The following is a 19,007-nucleotide window of genomic DNA, read 5'->3' on the forward strand; positions in this document are numbered from 1 at the left end:
AGGAAAATGACCCGCTGCTTTAGCTGTGCTGATGAATGTGATATAATGTGGAGCACAGAGTGATATTTATGTGAACATCTTATTGTGGCATGTGCAGGGATGGGCAACTGTAGATGGTGTCGTAAAATAGGAGTTGACAGCTGTATGTCCATTGATTATGTTTGATATTTTGTGTCAATATTGAATATTAAATACTGCATCAATGTAGTGTGTTCATAAAAACAGGGCACAGGACAACATAACACAATATAGCAGCTCTGCCATATGGCCGTCTCTGCCATTGGAACATGAATGTGTGTGAATGAATAGATCCTCCTGATGAGCAGGGTGGCATTTTGCATGGCAGCACATGACATCAGTGTATGAATATGTGTGAATCAGTGAATGTGGTTTGTAGTGTAAAAGTGATTCGACTGGTCAGAAGACTAGAAAGGGGCTATAAAGTACAAGTGCATCCATTGCAACAGAGGAATTTAAAGACTTTCTCTCAGTTTTATCTTGTCATAGTCCACCAGTTTTGAAAATAATAGCATATTCCTACTAAATACTGTAAGTGGCCTGGTTTTATAATGACCATTACAGTGCTGAAATTCCTCTTTAAGTACTACTCATTAATCATCTTGCCCTTACATCTTAACTTGTCCTGTATGCTGCTCTTCTTTTTTAATATTTTAATGCCGCACCTGAATTATCCTTGTCTATTACTGTGATATGTTAATAAACTTGCCTAATCTTGCCATACAGGATACAGGATCCAGGATCAGGTTTAGTGGTTGAATTCACAGACACACAGCAACATTGGCAATCTGGCAGAGGACAATAATAATGGAGCAGGTGTGTGTACATAATGGAGTTATCAGAAAAATTAAGGGCATGTGTGCTGGCAGGTGACCATTAGGTGATGACTGTTGCAGATACAGAGTATCTATGTCATATGATTAGGTGCATGTGTGTGTCATAATCTGCTGACCATGACACCACTTATGTTACATGAAATGCTGATTGAGTGAACATCATCGAACATTGAGTGAATATCATGTTATGTATGAATGAATTGTAACTCATTATTAATTGTGTTTATTTATTTATTTATTGTGTTTAATTTATTACTAACCTTTATCCCCTTAATTTAGGTCCCTTCCAATTACCCGACTCCCATCCTTTACTTTTCCCCTTTAGCTTACCTCGTATATTTTATTGTGCCTTCCCTTGGCTATATATGGTAAGTTTTGTTTATTTATTTGTTTGTTTGTTTGTTTTCCTTAGTTGGATTTTTGTAGACCTCCTTTTGGGTTCTAGGGTTAGGGCCAGGGTTTGATTTATTCCCTTGTATCTTTTATATATATTTATATATATATTTATTTATTTATTAATTTATTCAAAAATATGAAAGGAAATAAACTTAAAAACAGTGTGGTTAGGGTTAGGGTTAAGGTCAGGGCTAGGTTAGGTTTAGGTTTTAGATTAGGGGTGTGGTTAGGTTTAGGGCCAGAGATTAGGGTTAGGTTAGGTTTAGGGTTAGGTTTTAGATAGGGGTGTGGTTAGGTTTAGGGCCAGAGATTAGGGTTAGGTTAGGTTTAGGAGTTAGGTTTAAAAATCCAAATTAACGTCTCAAATTTAGTCCAAATGGTTCCTGCTGTCAGACCACAGAGACTGGCGGACACAAATGCAGGCAGGCCGACAGAATCAGTTCTCAATATATATATTTATTCAGTCCAAGGGTCCAAAATCCAGAACAGCAGAGGTTTCAACACAGGAGATGAAGACTGGGGAGCACAGGCAGACACAGGCAGACTCACATTCAAGAAACACAAGGCTGGGAAGCTGCTCGGGGGGACAAGACATTCTGGCAATGACACACTGGGGAGCACTGGTTATATACACACAGGAGGGAAGGGATAATGAGACACAGGTGCAACACATAAGGGCGGGGACAGGTAATCGCACGGGGAACAGGAAGTGAGGACAGAGACTAGACTGTCAAAATAAAACAGGACATGACAGACCCTGACACCCGCGACCCCAACAAATCCAATAACGCTTCTTATTTTTTTTTTCGAAATCAGTCCAATTAATATTTCTTTGTAGGCCAGCCATTCTGACAGATTCCAAACCGTGGATCAAAAAATGCTTAACTAATGGTGTTCCCACTTCTTTCTTATGTCTAATATTGTATCTGTGCTGAGACATGCGTACAGATAAAGAATTCTTTGTCTCCCTGACATACTTCAAGCCACATTTGGCACAAAATAAAGCATAAACGCACTTTGTAGATCGGGGACTAAAGACTTGTATAATTTGAACATTTGTTTTCTCCTTACTGTTCCGTACAAACTTTAATTAACACAATTGAGCCTCCAACAATTGAGACTTCTGTGTCTGCAATGTCAGCAACTTGGCTCTGATAAGAAAATCTTTTAAGTTCTTATTTCTTCTGTAAGCCGAAATCACCTTGGAATTTGAAAATTTCTCTGGAGCACCTAAATATGTATCAAAATTTGACTTCAATTTAATGGTTAGCATTTGGCTAACAGAAGAAAATGAAACAATCAAAGGAATCAAATTCCCATGATCCCTATATCCTCTGCAACTGAAATGTCCTAAAACACAATCTCAAAAATGATCTTGTATAGCCCCTATGATGCAATGCTTTTTGAGAATTTTGACAGTTGCCATAAAATTCTCCTCACGCGTGCAAATTAGTTTAAATCTAAGAATTTGAAACTTTATGATACCCCGAAATGTATGTTGTGGGTGAAAACTTGTCCCATACAATAAAGCATGCGTGTCCACAGATTTAAAATATACTTTAATATCTAATGTATGTGTCTCCTGAAAATCTGGGCCTTTGTATACTGTGGTGTCTAAAAAAACTATTGATTGTTCGTCAAATTCATTCTTCAGTTTAATGGAGCAATCATGGGAGTTCAAAATATCCACAAATTCCTGAAACTCTTCCCTGGACCCCGTCCAAATCCCCCAAATTTCATCAAGGTAACGCAAATAATAAAATGTTTTTTTTTTACATTTCCTAAAAACTTCTTCCTCCCAGTTAGCCATGAAGATATTCGCATAGGCTGGGGCGAATCTCTTCCCCATCGCCGTACCCTTAATCTGCAAATAATATTTTTCATTAAAAACCAAAATCATTCCTTGTTAAATTAATTTCTAATAACTGCAGCAATTCTTCATCTGGGCATTTGGGATCAGGATACTGTGCCATAAATGTTTTAACTGAACTTATACCATTTTTAATATCTATATTAGTATATAGACTTTCCACATCCATGGAAAAAAAATATGAATTGGACGGGATCCATAAACTCTTCACAATTTCAATAAAATGATACGTATCTTTGACATAGGCAGGATGTCTAGTAGAAAGTGGATTCAAGTGGAAGTCTAAAAACTCTGCTTTATAATACGTCTCACTTCCACAGTCAGACATAATAGGCCTACCAGGGGGCACCTCAAAAGGAATTGTCGAACTCTTAGGATCCTTATGAATTTTTGGAAGAATATAAAACCATCTTTCCCTGGGTTCTAATTGGGTTAGGGTTAGGGTTAGGTAGGGTTAGGGTTGGGGGGGTTAGCCATAGGGTTAGGTTAGGGTTAGGGTTTGGGGTTAGGGGGTTAGGGTTAGGAATGGGGGTATTAGCCACGATTAGACACTTGAGGATTAGAGGGTTAGGGTTACGGTTGGGGTTCAGGGGTAGTTGGAAAACATAAAATGCACTGGCCTACACACTTGGGCTATAACTGTCCTTTATTGGTGTGGTGTGATGGTGTGGATGGTAAATGGGGGAAGTGGTAAATAAGTATGCATGTGTCTATGGTACATGTGTACCTGCACTGACTATCATCCGGGGGAGTAAGGTTCAGACCCCCAAGCCGGCAATCCCAAGTCGCCCACACTCAGGGATCAAGCTACAGTAGGCACTCCAGGAGCTGACCAAAGATGCAAAGCAAGCCTCTGGCTTTTGCTGAAAAGAGAATATTGCATGTGAGGAAGACAATGATCCATAACATTACTGCCCAAGTAACTTTGCCTATCATTCATTTAAAGGGTTACTGCCATAACAGAGTGAGAAACAGAAAAAAAAAAAAAAAATTGTGCACTTCTTAAAAACACCTCATTTCTGTGAGAATATCTTCATATATCAAAATCAATCTGTGAGGTTCTTGCTAAGCTGTTATGAATATCTGACCACGTGGAATTAATGTTAAACATTATAAACTTAACTGATTTACTGTCATCTATCTATCTATAAATGATAAGACCGTCTTTCTGTCTGAACCATTTATCTGACTGATTTCAAACGTGACATGTGTCTTGCTACTGGCACGAGTAAGTGCAGTGCCAAGTTTGACATTGTTTGGATAAGAAATGTAAAAGATATAGATAAATATGTCGGTAAAAGAAGCACACATTTGCTGTTGCCGCTCTAGCTGCCGGCCACTCCCCCTCTCACACAGCACACTGAGCACAGCAGAGGACCAGGGTTACCCGGGATTTTCACTGGTCTGTCAGCGGCTGCCCCACGGTTTTGCTCCGTCCTCTGCCCGATGTCAACTCACACCGGGCAAGTCACGGCAGCGAAGCGGAGCTCTGGGAGAGAAATCTGCCTTTCAAAATGAAGTTGCACTGTTAATACAGTAATTGCAGCAGCCCAATAAAATCTGAACAAGTGCCTTTAGTCTACCGTAATTACTGTAGTAGCAGGCAGCACAACTAAAGGCCCGATTTAATCAACTTAATTTAGTTGATTTGGTCATTTTATTTGATTGTTCTGCTTATACCATGTGTCAGTAGGCTATATAGCTAGATGGTGTCTTTATCTGTCTGTTTTATTCATATTTGTTGCAGAAATACAATCGAGAAGCTAAGGGTTGTTTAATTTTGAAAGACGGAAGTTTTATTATGCCGGTTCTGTGTCTGACTTCCTGTCTGGTGCAGTCTGCTCTGTTGAGCTTGACGTGATTTAGAAACGGCTCCGTCAAAAATAGAAATGCTGCGGATTGATAGCGTTGCGTCACGTAGAGTCCGAGAGCCTCCTGACGTGCCGCAGCGCTCCTGGTGGAAACATTCTCATTGATTAAAGTGGTAGCGATCAGCTCCGGTGACCGCAGCGCAGCCGTTCAACGCCGCTTTAGAGAGGGTATAAGAGCGGAGCCTTGGCAGGGAAAATGTGAAATACATTTCAGACCCTCAAAAAAACGGATGGAACTGAAAACACTTCGAATAGCCCAGGCTACTTTGTAGAAAAAACACGCAAAAACAGATTTTGCACGGTCACTACACTAGTTACATTAACATTACTAACTTCATGGTTTGACTTCAAAATGAGCTTAACCCTTAAACAGGCAGCATGCACCAGGAGATACAGACTCTTTAACACGCTGTTAGGATGGTTAAAGTGGTTGTTCAGTTGTACGTGCCTTGAAGTGGTAGGACTAGATGAGTAGAATTGAAGCTTAAAAGATAAAAATCAGTTTAGAAAATAGTATGTCTGGTATTTATGACAAGGGGAAGCAAGAATGTATCACTTCTCCTTATTAAATAAAACATTCAATAGTTTTTACCATTATCACCATGTTATACCTTAATAGGGGCTTGACTTGACTTCTGTTTTGGGTGGAACAACACTGAATACTAAAAACACTCAAAAGGAGAATTAGTAAGTTCACTAATAAAGACATGTGATGGCAAGTCTTGATGTTTACTATCAATCAATTTGATTATCTGTTCTTAAAGTGATGGAAACAAAGTAACATCATCAATCATTCAATAATAAGAGTTTTAACTGTTTGATTATGAACAGAGATGCAACACAAATGGTAATAGTTCTCACATACTTTGCTTCCTCATTTTCAAGTCTTTTCTCGCTGGTTATTTTGAACATACAGCCACACAACTTCTTGTAACTTCTCAATTTTTCACTCAAGCTTTACATGGCGGTAAAACAGATGATGACGTCAATCCATTATTATTATCATCACTGAGAAATTTTGCAATCATTTTTCAATTAACACAGTAATTATCTATCAAATGAAACTGATTATTTATTTATTCAGTTTACAACAATAGAAAAACAAGTGAAAATAAATGAGATGTACAATTAATCAATTACAAAATTATTGTTGATTAATTTGTTGGTTTTTCTATTAACACTGATTGATTATCAGTCAGTTTTAATGTGATGGAAACATCATCAATCATTTCAATCCCATTAAAAATCCAAAACATTTTCCTGTCACACTATTATAAAGTGACTACAGAAACTTTTACAGCATATTTAAGAAAAACTCAATTCTCAACTCTGCAATATAATTTACAATATGAGCTGCAGAGCTCAAGGTAAAATAGAGTGATTTTGTTTGCAGTCATATTTGGAAACATGAACTTCAGTCTTACGCTCACTGACACCTTTCAAAAGTTCCTCATTTTTACGTTTATTCGAGCAGACGTTTTAAAACGTAGCCTCACTTCTGAGGAACCCGACTTGTGTACAGACCTCAACAAAACGTAAGTCATGACTTTGTTGAACATCGTGATAGTGTGATTTTTCTTTAGATATAAACTTTGACCCCTGATGCTTTAGATTAATCATCATATTTGAAGTCAAAAGTAAAGCAAAAAACGAAATATTTTCTATTTTAAACTTTAAAACTATAAACAGTCAATTGTGGTTTGGAGATTATTTCCTCTGAGTATATTAGTTATGTGAAACAAAGGCAGGTTTCAAAACAGCTTGAAAATAATGTACATCAAACGTTTGTCATTTTGTAGCATAGCACTTCTCATTTTCTCTCTTTCATCATGTCATGCTCTGCATCTTAAATATAAATAGATACATTTCCGTATGTCATGAAATGTTTTTGTCTTGATTTTTTTCATCTCTGTGTTCGGGTCAGATGGCAACACTGGCCTTCTCTTTAAACTTGCCATGACCACAGTTACTAAATTAATGTCAATGTGTCACATTAGCACTCTTAAACTGATGTTCACAGTGTTGAATTTAAAACCAGTAATGTAACACTGTTTTCTGCATGAAGTGGAAAATTAGTTTGCTGCATCACAAAGATTTCTAGATCTGCTTAACCACTATGGAGTTTATTCCCTATCTTAATTCAAGAGCATATTAAATGGATTTGAGAGCAGTATTTATTGATTTCATGCTCAGATTTTGTGATATTTTCTCTCAAAACTGCTCTCGCGCTCAAATTTGGATCTTTGGAGGAACTGTAATGAAAGCATAAAAGAGAAGTGAGGAATGAAGTGAAGTCGTGCTTTGCAGACTTACGCTACACACCCACTTTACCACCACCCACCTTTTGGAGGGCTGCCCATTGTCACCGATCCTGTTCATAATTTTTATGGACAGGATTTTTAGGTGCAACCAGGGTGTGGAGGGGGTCCGGTTTGGTGACCTCAGGATTGGGTCACTGCTTTTTGTTTGCCTGTTGGCTTCATCAGACCCTGATCTCCAACTCTCGCTGGATCCATGGTCCTCAACCGGAAAAGGGTGGAGTGCACTCTCCGGGTCGGGGACGAAATCCTGCCCCAAGTGAAGGAGTTCAAGTACCTCGGGGTCTTGTTCATGAGTGAGGGAAGGATGGAGCGTGAGATTGACAGGCGGATCGGGGCAGCGTCTGCAGTAATGTGGACTCTGCACAGATCCGTCGTGGTGAAGGCGAAGCTCTCGATTTACCAGTCGATCTTCGTTCCTACCCTCACCTCTGGTCATGAGCTTTGGGTAGTGACCGAAAGAACAAGATCGCAGGTACAAGCGGCCAAAATGAGCTTCATTCGTAGGGTGGCTGGGCTCTCCCTTAGAGAAAGGATGAGAAGCTCAGTCATCCGGGAGAAGCTCGGAGTAGACCCAATGCTCCTCCACGTCGAGAGCAGCCAGATGAGGTGGCTCGGGCATCTAATTAGGATCCCTGGTGAGGTGTTCAGGGCACGTCGCACCGGTAGGAGACCCCGGGGAAGAGACACGCTGGAGAGACTATGTCTCTCGGCTGGCCTGGGAATGCCTTGGGATCCCCCGGGAAGAGCTGGACTAAGTGGCTGGCGAGAACAGGGCCAGATTAACACGTCACTGTGCCCCTGGGCAACAACATTCAAGGGCCCCCCCACCGCTGCCACCGACCATTGTTGTGTCTCGCCAAGGCTTGTCTACTTGCATTATGAAAACACATCTGCATCAGTATGACCTTAGTAAAGCATGACTACTACAAGGGGCAACCACTGTCAAAGAATCTAATATTTATTTTACTACAAAAACTCATATCTTGTATCACATATCAATACATAGGCTATTCATCTGAATGAAAAGTAGCATGTCTCAAACCAGGAAAAATATATAATCTGGCTCATTTATTAACTTAATTTAAAAGATAAAACAATCTGTCACCCTCAATTCAAACAGTCAGGGTTAACAACAATTAGTGCAACATAAGCATTTATGAATATTAATTTCTTTCAAAAACTAAATCATATATCACAGAGGAAGGCAAAAAGGAAGAAATGAGATAATCCATTTTCACCTAAACATGTCTGACTGACATTTTCAGATTTGCAGACCTTACAGTGGCCTCCTTCTTGACTTCGAATTTGCAAACTGGTTTATAATATCTTCAAAATCAATATTACTAACCAGTTCATGTTCAATGGCCAGGAGGGAAAGTGCTGAAAGCCTATTCTGTGACATTGTGGTCCTCAGCTCATTCTTAACACGTTTCAAAACGGAAAACGACCTCTCACCCTCACAGTTAGGGACAGGCAAAGGTAAAAACATCCTTAATGCCACATACACATTCGGAAATGTTGTCTTAAGACCATTTTTCTCAAGACCATGCAGCAGCTTTGCAGGAGACGTCTCACTCTCCTCAAAATGCGTGAACTGAATTAGCTCATCAGCCAATGAGTTATTCAGGTCTGTAGGATAAATTGAGCACAGCTTAGCAGCTTTTTCACGTACATCACTATCACTACACCCCCTCTCAAATAAAACGCCAAAGAGTTCGCAGACATCTGTGTAGGCATTGATTCGTTTGGAAATGCAAGAACTGAGTCTGTCAATAATGATGTAGTATGTTTCAACTTTAAATCTTTGACTTACTGTCAGTAAGAGCTATATCGCTGTCATCATCAGACTCATCTGCGAATCTCTTTCTTTTTCTCACACGTAGGATGTCATATTGGTAGTCTTGTGTAGTACTGACACAGTGTGCTGATTCTTTGAGCTCTGCAAATTGGTCTCGTAAAGAACCTACATACGATTGCAATGATCGCAAAAGACCGAGAGCAGTAGCCAAATCCATGTCACTTTTTTGTAGTTGGTTACTTGTTGCCTTAAACCTACCTAGTACCCTGTCCCACAAAATAGTCATGATCACTGTCTCCAGTTTATTAAGTTTAGAGACTAGTGCAGCAGCTTCGCGTTTGGTTTGGGGCTTTTCATCAGAGTCCGAGGCTATTTTGGCTAGTGTGTCCCTAATTGCCTGGTAATTTTCATTGACAACTTTTGTGGAGTCTGCTCTACAACTCCACCTAGTATTACAGAGAGATTTTAGTGTGTGGCTAATGTGATTGTCGCTGTTATGGAAAACTGTGTTCCAGTGATGTGTTGAAGCACTACAAAATGTATACAGAGACTGTAGCAGTTCAAAAAAGGAGTCAACTTCTTCACAGCAATTATCAATGCTTCACACCAACAAGGTTCAGTGAATGGGCGGCACACGGTGTGTAATGAATTAATGGGTTTTCTTTTTTTAATTGCACCTGGAGCCCATTGTATTTTCCAGACATGTTGCTTGCATTGTCGTAACTCTGGCCACGACAGTTTGACAGATCCAACCCCAAGTTTCTCACCATTGCAATGACAGATTCAGCCAGACTTATACCTGTATGGCTGTGGAGGGGCTCAAACCCGATAAATCTCTCCACAACTCTTCCATCTGTACTGACAAAACGAAAAACAAACGTAAGTTGGTCTACGTGTGCTAAATCTGGCGTTGAATCAACAATTACAGAGAAGTATTTAGCCTGCCTGATTTCCTCTGCTATCACTTTTTTTAGTTTTTTCACCCATTAATGAAATGAATTCCTCACATACCGTTGAGGACAAATAGGAGGGCTTACCTCTACCCTTATTGCCATGCTTCTCTATGTGTCCCTTTAAAAAGGATCAAACTCCGCTATCAGTTCAAGCAGTCCCAAATAGTTCCCGTTGCGCGCCGAGCCCAGCAGTTCATTGTCACCTCTGAGTGGTAATCCTCTCGCACCCAAAAACTTGATGACAGCAACCACACGTTTAAGGACTTCTGTCCAATATTGTTGCTCTGCTGCACACTGTCGAGCAAGTGATGCATCCACCCTGCCAGTGTGTTTACACCTGTGTAATAAAGCAAGCATGTTTTGTCTATGTTCTGCACTCTTTTCGTGATCACAAATCCTCTCCGGATGCTTCCAATCACAAAATCCGCTGATAAACGCATTCCTCTGCTGTGAAGACAGGAGTTTGCAGGCATAGCAGTAAACTGAACCAGTCGACGGTGAGTAAAGTAGCCATTCCCTTGGAACAATTTGGTTATTTTGGAGATGGCAATTAAGGACATCGTTGGTGAGAGAGCGTGTCCTAGACCCAATGCCAGACTCCCTCACTGATGCAGGATATTTGGAGGCCCGATTCTGGAAAGCTGCGGGTCCTCTTTGGATTGCCTCCTTTCGTTGCAGCTCCGTAACAGGTCCCCACAGCCCAGGATCTCTAGGGAGCGGTGTAGCGGGGTCCGGGCCGAGAGGCGCAGCGGGGTCCGGGCCAAAAGGTGTAATGGGGTCCGGGCCGAGAGGTGTAGCGTGGTTGGGGCCGAGAGGTGCAGCGAGGTCCGGGCCAGGAGGTGTAACGGTGTCCGGGCTGAGAGGTGTAGCGTGGTCGGGGCCGAGAGGCGCAGCGAGGTCGGGGGCGAGAGGTGCAGCAGGGTTCGGGCCGAGAGGCGTAGCGTGGTCAGGGCCGAGAGGCTCAGCGGGGTCCGGGCCGAGAGGTGTATCCGGGGCGACATTGCAAGTTGCTCCTGGTGACCTGTCAGTGCCACTGTCCAGGCTGCTAATGTTAGCTGGTCGTCCAACTGATTCACTGGCATCGCTGCTGTTTGCTGTTTGAGAGCAGTTTCTCCCAGAAGTGAAAAATGTTCCTATTTTTGGCATACATTTTAAATTTTCTGCCTTTTTTATCTCTCTGTCCTTTTTTAGTTTTCTTTTGGCATAGCCACCTAGCTGGCCTCCTGGCTTCTCCATTTTCGCATTTTTGAATGAAAGCTGCTAGTGGTAACCTTGACAACGAGCTGATTGGCGTTGTGTGTCTCCTTGACAACGCGACCGGCGTTAATGTCAGCCAACGTGTTCATTGCGTTACCTTTGACCCGCCTCGCTGGGCTTGACCAAGCACAGGCCGAACTAGGACCGAGTGAGGCGGGTCAGATACGTGTCAGCTCTGTCGCACCATAGTCGCGGTGAATTAAAATGAACAGTTGATAAAAAAAGCAGATAAAACTGTAAGATATTTTGCCTGGCCCCCCCCCCTGACTTGGGGCCCTCTAAAGTTTTGGGCCCCTGGGCAATTGCCCAGTTGCCCATATGGTTAATCCGGCCTTGGGCGAGAGGGAAGTCTGGGCTTCCCTGCTTAGGCTGCTGCCCCCGCGACCCGACCCCAGATAAGCGGAAGGTGATGGTAACGGTAACGGTATTATAAATCTATAACAGATATTTTCTGGTGTAATATTTAACTCGGGCAAGAAAAATATTTGGCAATAATTAACTTGGTGCTTGCTTCTAATTCAGTACTTGACAGGTTTTGGCCTTTGTGCTCTTGCTAAATGCCCATCAATGCTCAAATATCTAGCAAGGCTGCATCAGGATTTGTCTTGAATAACTCAAAGTATTCACAACTGTGCATGTACAACTGTGTACATTCAGAGCACCCAGTTGTCTATTTATTCAACTTGAGTATACATATGCTACAAATCGCATGTCAATGAAGTCATCTTTTGCAACAATTAAGATAATTACCTAAGTTGAACTATTTTTTTCTTTATTACTTCATCCTGAAGAAACAATCTAGTGCCAGCATGTCTAATATGTTATCACATGCTCATCTCATGATAGTCATAGCCTTTGTTGTTAAGGTTTCTCACTAAAATTGTTTCATGGATTATTTTTTATCTACTCAAATATGTCAGGTTGAATTCAGGCCTAAACATGTTTGAATATATTTGAGAAGTTTTCATTTTGAGTCAAGAATGTTGTTTATGAAGCGTCCAGGGCTGCCACAAGTCTGCTGAGGGGCCATTTTCTATTGTTAACAGCCTAAAGAGTGCAGAGAAGTAGGATGGATAGCAGACAACTACTCAGTGGAGGGAGGCTAGAGAGGATACATTTTAACATCTACACAGCACCTGCTGAATACTTTGGGAGTGACTGGGATCAAGCTACAGTAGGCACTCAAGGAGCTGACCAAAGATGCAAAGCAAGCGAGGCTCTGGCCCTGTGGGGAAGATGATGACTAAAATTACTACCCAAGTAATTTTAATTTCATGGCATATCTCTGTGTAAAATCTGTCTGATTTATCAGTTTTAATGTGGAGGAAACATCATCAATCATTTCAACTAAGAAAACATCTTCCTTTTACGCTATTAAGTGACTATAGTAAAAGAAAAAAACCCCAATACACTTTACAATATGAGCTGCAGAGCTCAAGTTAAGTTAGTGATTCTATTTGCAGTCATATTTGGAAACATGAACTTCAGTCTTACTCACTGACACCTTTCAAGAGTTCCTCATTTTCAAGTTTATTCGAGCAGGCGTTTTTAAAACGTAGCCTCACTTCTGAGGAACCCGACTTGTGTACTGACCTCAAGAAAACGTAAGTCATGACTTTTCTGAACATGAAGACAGTGTGATTTTTCTTTAGATATAAACTTTGACCCCTGATGCTTTAGATTATTCATCATATTGGAAGTTAGGAATAAAGTTAAAAAAAATTGAAGAGATGAAATGTTTTCTATTTTAATCTTTGAAACTATCAAGCAGTGAGTCCATTATGGTTTGATGATTATTTACAATTATTTATACAAGTAACTTTGTCTATCACTCATTTAAAGGGTTACTGTCATAACAGAAAGAGAAACAGAAAACAGTCAGCAGACCCCCTGATTCAGCAAAATCACCTTTGAGAAGACACTGGCATAAGAGCCAGCCTTTGATAGCCAACTATCAAAGGCCCTATTTAGAGTTATAACATATTAAAATACCATTTGGAATCAATTTATAATAAATGCTGACAGGTGCTGACAGACTACCAGGCATATTTCACAAGCAAATACTTTTTTATTTCATAATTATTTAGCATCATCTATTTAATTTCTATTTAATATGTTTAAGTAGATTTTTTCTAGATATTTGGAGGGGGCAGCGCCCCAGCACCCTGCATTAACCTGCCGCCACTGTTGGTGAGCTAAAACATTTGTATAGCCTACATTTCCTAACTCACTTTCCCTGAGCCCTCACTTCAGTGTGTTGTGGAAGTATGCTTCTGATTGTAGAGTAGGGGCTATACTCTTTCAGCGGTCTGCCAAGGACCAAAACTCGTATTTAAAGTTACAACATGAAAATGTTGCCATAGAAGTGAATGGTTATTTCATCCATTATCAGCATTGTTAGAATGGCCTCACAAAGGTGGTGTGAGAGTATGATATTGAATGTGTGCACTTCTTAAAAACACCAGATTTCTGTGAGAATGTCTTAATAAATCATAATCAAGTGAAAACTGACATCTTAGTGAATATGTCGGCTGTGAGGTTCTTGCTAAGCTGTTGTGAATATTTGACCACGTGGAATTGATGTGAAACATTAACTTATCTGATTTACTGTTATTACAATAACATTACTAACTTCATTGTTTGACTTCAAAATTTGCTTCAAGGAGGCCACCACACACCAACTGTTTGAGGGTGTTTTTCTCAAGTTTGACTTCTGCTTTCAGATGTGAACAACACAGAATACTGAATACACCCAAAAGACAATTAGTTTCTGTGGAACTGTAAGTTCACTAATAAAGACATGTGCTTTTATCAACTTATCTTTATATGTAAGTAAATGCAAAAATAGTGGTAAAATACCCTTTACGATTGCTTGCTTGTTTTGTCTAACCAACAACAGAAACTGTAAAAGATATGAGAAGTCTCACATTTGAACAGAATATTTGATAAATGACTTGAACAAATCATTTACAACATTATTTTAAAATTTCAGTCAAGACTGAAACATATTTCAGAAAGGTGAGTTAATTTCTGTAATAGAAATTTAATTTCATGGCATATCTCTGTGTAAAATCTGTCTGATGTATCAGTTTTAATGTCGAGGAAACATCATCAATCATTTCAACTTCACAAAGAAGCCAAAACATCTTCCTTTTACGCTATTAAGTGACTATAGTAACTTTTACAACATATTTCAGAAAAAATCCCCAATACACTTTACAATATGAGCTGCAGAGCTCAAGTTAAGTTAGTGATTCTGTTTGCAGTCATATTTGGAAACATGAACTTCAGTCTTACTGACACCTTTCAAGAGTTCCTCATTTTCAAGTTTATTCGAGCAGGCGTTTTAAAACGTAGCCTCACTTCTGAGGAACCCAACTTGTGTACTGACCTCAAGAAAATGTAAGTCACTTTTTTGAACATGAAGACAGTGTGATTTATCTTTAGATATAAACTTTGACCCCTGATGCTTTAGATTATTCATCATATTGGAAGTTAGGAATAAAGTAAAAAAAAAAATTGAAGAGATTAAATGTTTTCTATTTTAATCTTTGAAACTATCAAGCAGTCAGTCCATTATGATTTGACGATTATTTCCTCTGAGTATATTAGTTACGTGAAACAAAGGCAGGTTTCAAAACAGCTTGAAAATGTACATGAAATGTTTGTCAATTTGTAGCATGTGACTTCTCATTTTGCGTTTGTCATTTCATGCTCGCTACTTAGTTACATTTTTTTTCTCTATATTCTGGTTAGATGGCAACACTGGCCTTCTCTTGAAATTTGCCATGACCACAATCACTAAATGAATGTCAATATCTCAGTTCAGTTCAGTTCAGAGCTTTATTGTCCCTCGAGGGGAAATTTGGTTTGCAGTTACAGTAACAAAAAACAACGAACACAACAACCATAAATAGATAAATATACAGTGACATACAACACAACCAAACTTGATAAGAACAATTTCAATCCGAATAAAAATAAGAAATGTCGTTTTTTAGGGGTTGTACAGGTTAACTGTATTCATTGCACGTGGGACAAAAGAAAATTTTAACCTGTTTGTTCGTGCTCGAGGTAGCCTAAATCTCCGTCCAGATGGCAGGGGAGTTAATTCCTCCAAAAGTGGATAATCAGAGCTGGACAAGATTGACCGTGCTTTTTTTAAGACAAGCCTGTCAAAGATCTCTGAGAGAGAACGCTGCTGCATGCCAATTACCTTACTGGCTTCTTTCACAATTTTTAGCAGATGATTTTTGTTCTTTATTGACAAGTTTCCATAAAACGAAATTAAGCAAAACGTTAAAATGGACTTAATAAAAGCTTTATAAAATAAAACCATTAAAATCTAGTCAACATTAAAAGAATTTAGTCTGCGCAGAAAGTATAATCTCAGCAGGCCCTTTTTGCAGATTGTTGATGTGTTGAGGTCATGTGTCAGGTTTTTATCGATCACTGTCCCCAAGTACTTATTGGAACCAACCATCTCCACAGCTGTACTCTTGATCAAAGTTGGGCAAGCTGGTTGTGATATGTTCCTAATATCAATGACCATGTCCTTAGTTTTCTGAACATTTAACTAAGGAAATGGCTGTCACACCATTCCACAAAGTCCATCGCAACTGGCCCATGGTCAATCTCTCCATCCTGGAGCAGACTGACTAAGACTGTTACATCCGCAAATTTCAAGAAGTGCCTGTCATTGTAGTGACTTCTGCAGTAATAGGAACAGGACACAACCCTGTGGTTAGCCGACAACTACTTTTGAGATAAGACACTATTTACCCTGACTGACTGAGGCCTGCATGTTAAAAAGTCTGCGAGCCATTTCACCATACCAACATCAAGATTAAAAAAGGACACTAGTTTCTGGCATAAGATGGGTGGCTGAATTGTGTTAAAAGCTGAGGAAAAGTCAGCAAATAAATAAAAGTCTAGCATGAGTTTTCGTACCCTCAAGATGCTTGTAAAGAAAGTGAAATAGAGTGGTGGTAGCGTCCTCCACTTCTCTATTTGGCCGATAAGCAAATTGCATTGGGTCAAGCAGGTCCTGCACCTCAGTCATGAGGAATTTCTTGACCAGTTGCTCCAGACACTTCATTACCAATGAAGTAAGAGCTACTGGTCTAAAGTCATTCAGCTCTTTAGGTGATGCGCTCTTGGCCACAGGTATGACAATGGACTCCTTCCACAGTACTGAGACCTTGCACTGAGTAAGAGATGAATTAATATCACTAAAAACATCACATAGTTGATCTCCTGTCAGAGAGAGTTTCAACTCCCACCTCCAGGAGAGCTTCAACCATGTACTGGGGTAGTCGGGGGACATTGAGTCCGAGTGGGCCATGTTCCGTGCCTCCATTGTTGAGGCGGCTGACCAGAGCTGTGGCCGCAAGGTGGTCGGTGCCTGTCGTAACGGCAATCCCCGAACCCGCTGGTGGACACCGGCGGTGAGGGATGCCGTCAAGCTGAAGAAGGAGTCCTATGGGACCTTATTGGCCTGTGGGACTCCGGAGGTTTGCCGAGGTTGCCATGGTGGTCAAAAAGCTCTGGATGTTGTGGGGCTATCATGCTTGACACGACTCTGCAGCATCGCGTGGACATCGGGGGCAGTACCTCTGGATTGGCAGACTGGGGTGGTGGTCCCTCTTTTTAAGAAGGGGGACCGGAGGGTGTGTTCCAACTATAGGGGGATCACACTCCTCAGCCTCCCTGGTAAGGTCTAGTTGGGGGTGCTGGAGAGGAGGGTCCGTCGGATAGTCGAATCTCGGATTCAGGTGGAGCAGTGTGGTTTTTTCCGTCCAGGTCGAGTAACTGTGGACCAGCTCTACACCCTCTACAGGATCCTTGAGAGTGCATGGGAGTTTGCCCAACCAGTCCACATGTGTTTGGTTGACTTGGAGAAGGCATTCGCCCATGTCCCTCGGGGAGTCCTGTGGGGGGCTCTCCGGGAGTATGGGGTATTGGACCCCCTGATACGGGCCGTCCGTTCCCTGTACAACCGGTGCCAGAGCTTGGTCCGCATTGCCGGCAATAAGTCGGATTTGTTTCCAGTGAAGGTTGGATTCCGCCAGGGCTGCCCTTTGTCACCGATCCTGTTCATAATTTTTATGGACAGGATTTCTACGCTCAATCAAGGCGTTGAGGGGGTCCGCTTTGGGTCACTACTTTTTGCAGACGATGTGGTCCTGTTGGCTACATTAGACCGTGACCTCCAACTTTCACAGGATCGGTTCGCCGCCGAGTGTGAAGCGGCCGGGATGAGAATCAGCACCTCCAAATCCGAGTCCATGGTTCTCAACCGGAAAAGGGTGGAATGCACTCTCCGGGTCGGGGATGAGATCCTGCCCCAAGTGGAGGAGTTCAAGTACCTTAGGGTCTTGTTCACGAGTGAGGGAAGAATGGAGCGTGAGATCGACAGGCGGATCGGTGCGGCGTCTGCAGTAATGTGGACTCTGCACAGATCCACAGATCGATTTACCAGTCGATCTTCGTTCCTACCCTCACCTATAGTCATGAGCTTTGGGAAGTGACCAAAAGAACAAGATCGCGGGTACAAGCGGCCGAAATGAGCTTCCTCCATAGGGTGGCTGGGCTCTCCCTTAGAGATAGGATGAGAAGCTCAGTCATCCGGGAGGAGCTCGGAGTAAACCCAATGCTCCTCCACGTCGAGAGGAGCCAGATGAGGTGGCTCGGGCATCTAGTTAGGATGCCTCCCTGGTGAGGTGTTCAGGGCACATCCCACTGGTAGGAGACCCCAGGGAAGACCCAGGACACGCTGGAGAGACTATGTCTCTCAGCTGGCCTGGGAATGCCTCGGGATCCCTCGGGAAGAGGTAGACGAAGTGGCTGGGGAGAGGGAAGTCTGGGCTTCTCTACTTAGGCTGCTGCCCCCGCGACCCAACCCCAGATAAAGCGGAAGAAGATGGTAGGGTACGGTACGGAAATTAATAGATTCACGGGACTGATAGAGGACGTCCGCTGCTGAACGGTCTTCCATAATGATGTCCAAGTAAGACAGTGGCTGGTGATGATCTCTCAGGTTTAATAAAAATCCCAGAGAGTACTGGATCCCGCCTGTCTGCCCAAGTCAAGGATCCCACGAACACTGAGCCACGGCAAATAAAGTCCATATAACAATGACATACAAGAGCTCCATTTTTGAGAGAGTGAGCTTCAAAGATGCCAGGGATGAAAAGTCTGATCAAGTTGGTTGATTCCTTACTAACAACATTTAACCAACACAAAGACGGTAAACCAGGACAGACTATACTTCCACTGCTTGTCGCCACATGTACAGCACCATCTCGCGACATTGGAGAAGCGGAAAATCTCTCACGAGTCGCAATGTTCTCACATTAGCGTTCTTAAACTGATGCTCACAGTGTTGAATTTAAAACCAGTAATGTAACACTGTTTTGTCCAGTGAGTGGAAACATTTGTTTGCTGTACCAGAAAGATTTCAAGATCTGCTTAACCACTGAATTTCAATGTATTACAGTCCATTGAGAAATAAAAGAATCCAATGAACGAAATACAGTGGATATTTATTTCCTTAAGTTTTTTTTCCCATTAGTTTACAGCATTCACACAGCAACAATCTACATGCAAACTAATCTTAATGTGACCTGTGTTACTAACCTTTAAGTTAACACTGCTGTAAAAATCAGAGGATGTTAAACCGATAAAG

At 41.4% G+C, this 19,007-nt stretch overlaps 1 protein-coding gene across 1 annotated transcript in view; it reads right to left on the bottom strand.

Annotated features, from left to right (window-relative positions):
• LOC128366210 (uncharacterized) overlaps nt 1–19,007 on the bottom strand; it is a 45,527-nt gene that overhangs the window by 17,608 nt on the left and 8,912 nt on the right. The gene's annotated exons all lie outside the window — the stretch shown is intronic.

The sequence above is a fragment of the Scomber japonicus genome, chromosome 10 (assembly GCF_027409825.1).
Source record: "Scomber japonicus isolate fScoJap1 chromosome 10, fScoJap1.pri, whole genome shotgun sequence".
Classification (NCBI taxonomy): Eukaryota; Metazoa; Chordata; class Actinopteri; order Scombriformes; family Scombridae; genus Scomber; species Scomber japonicus.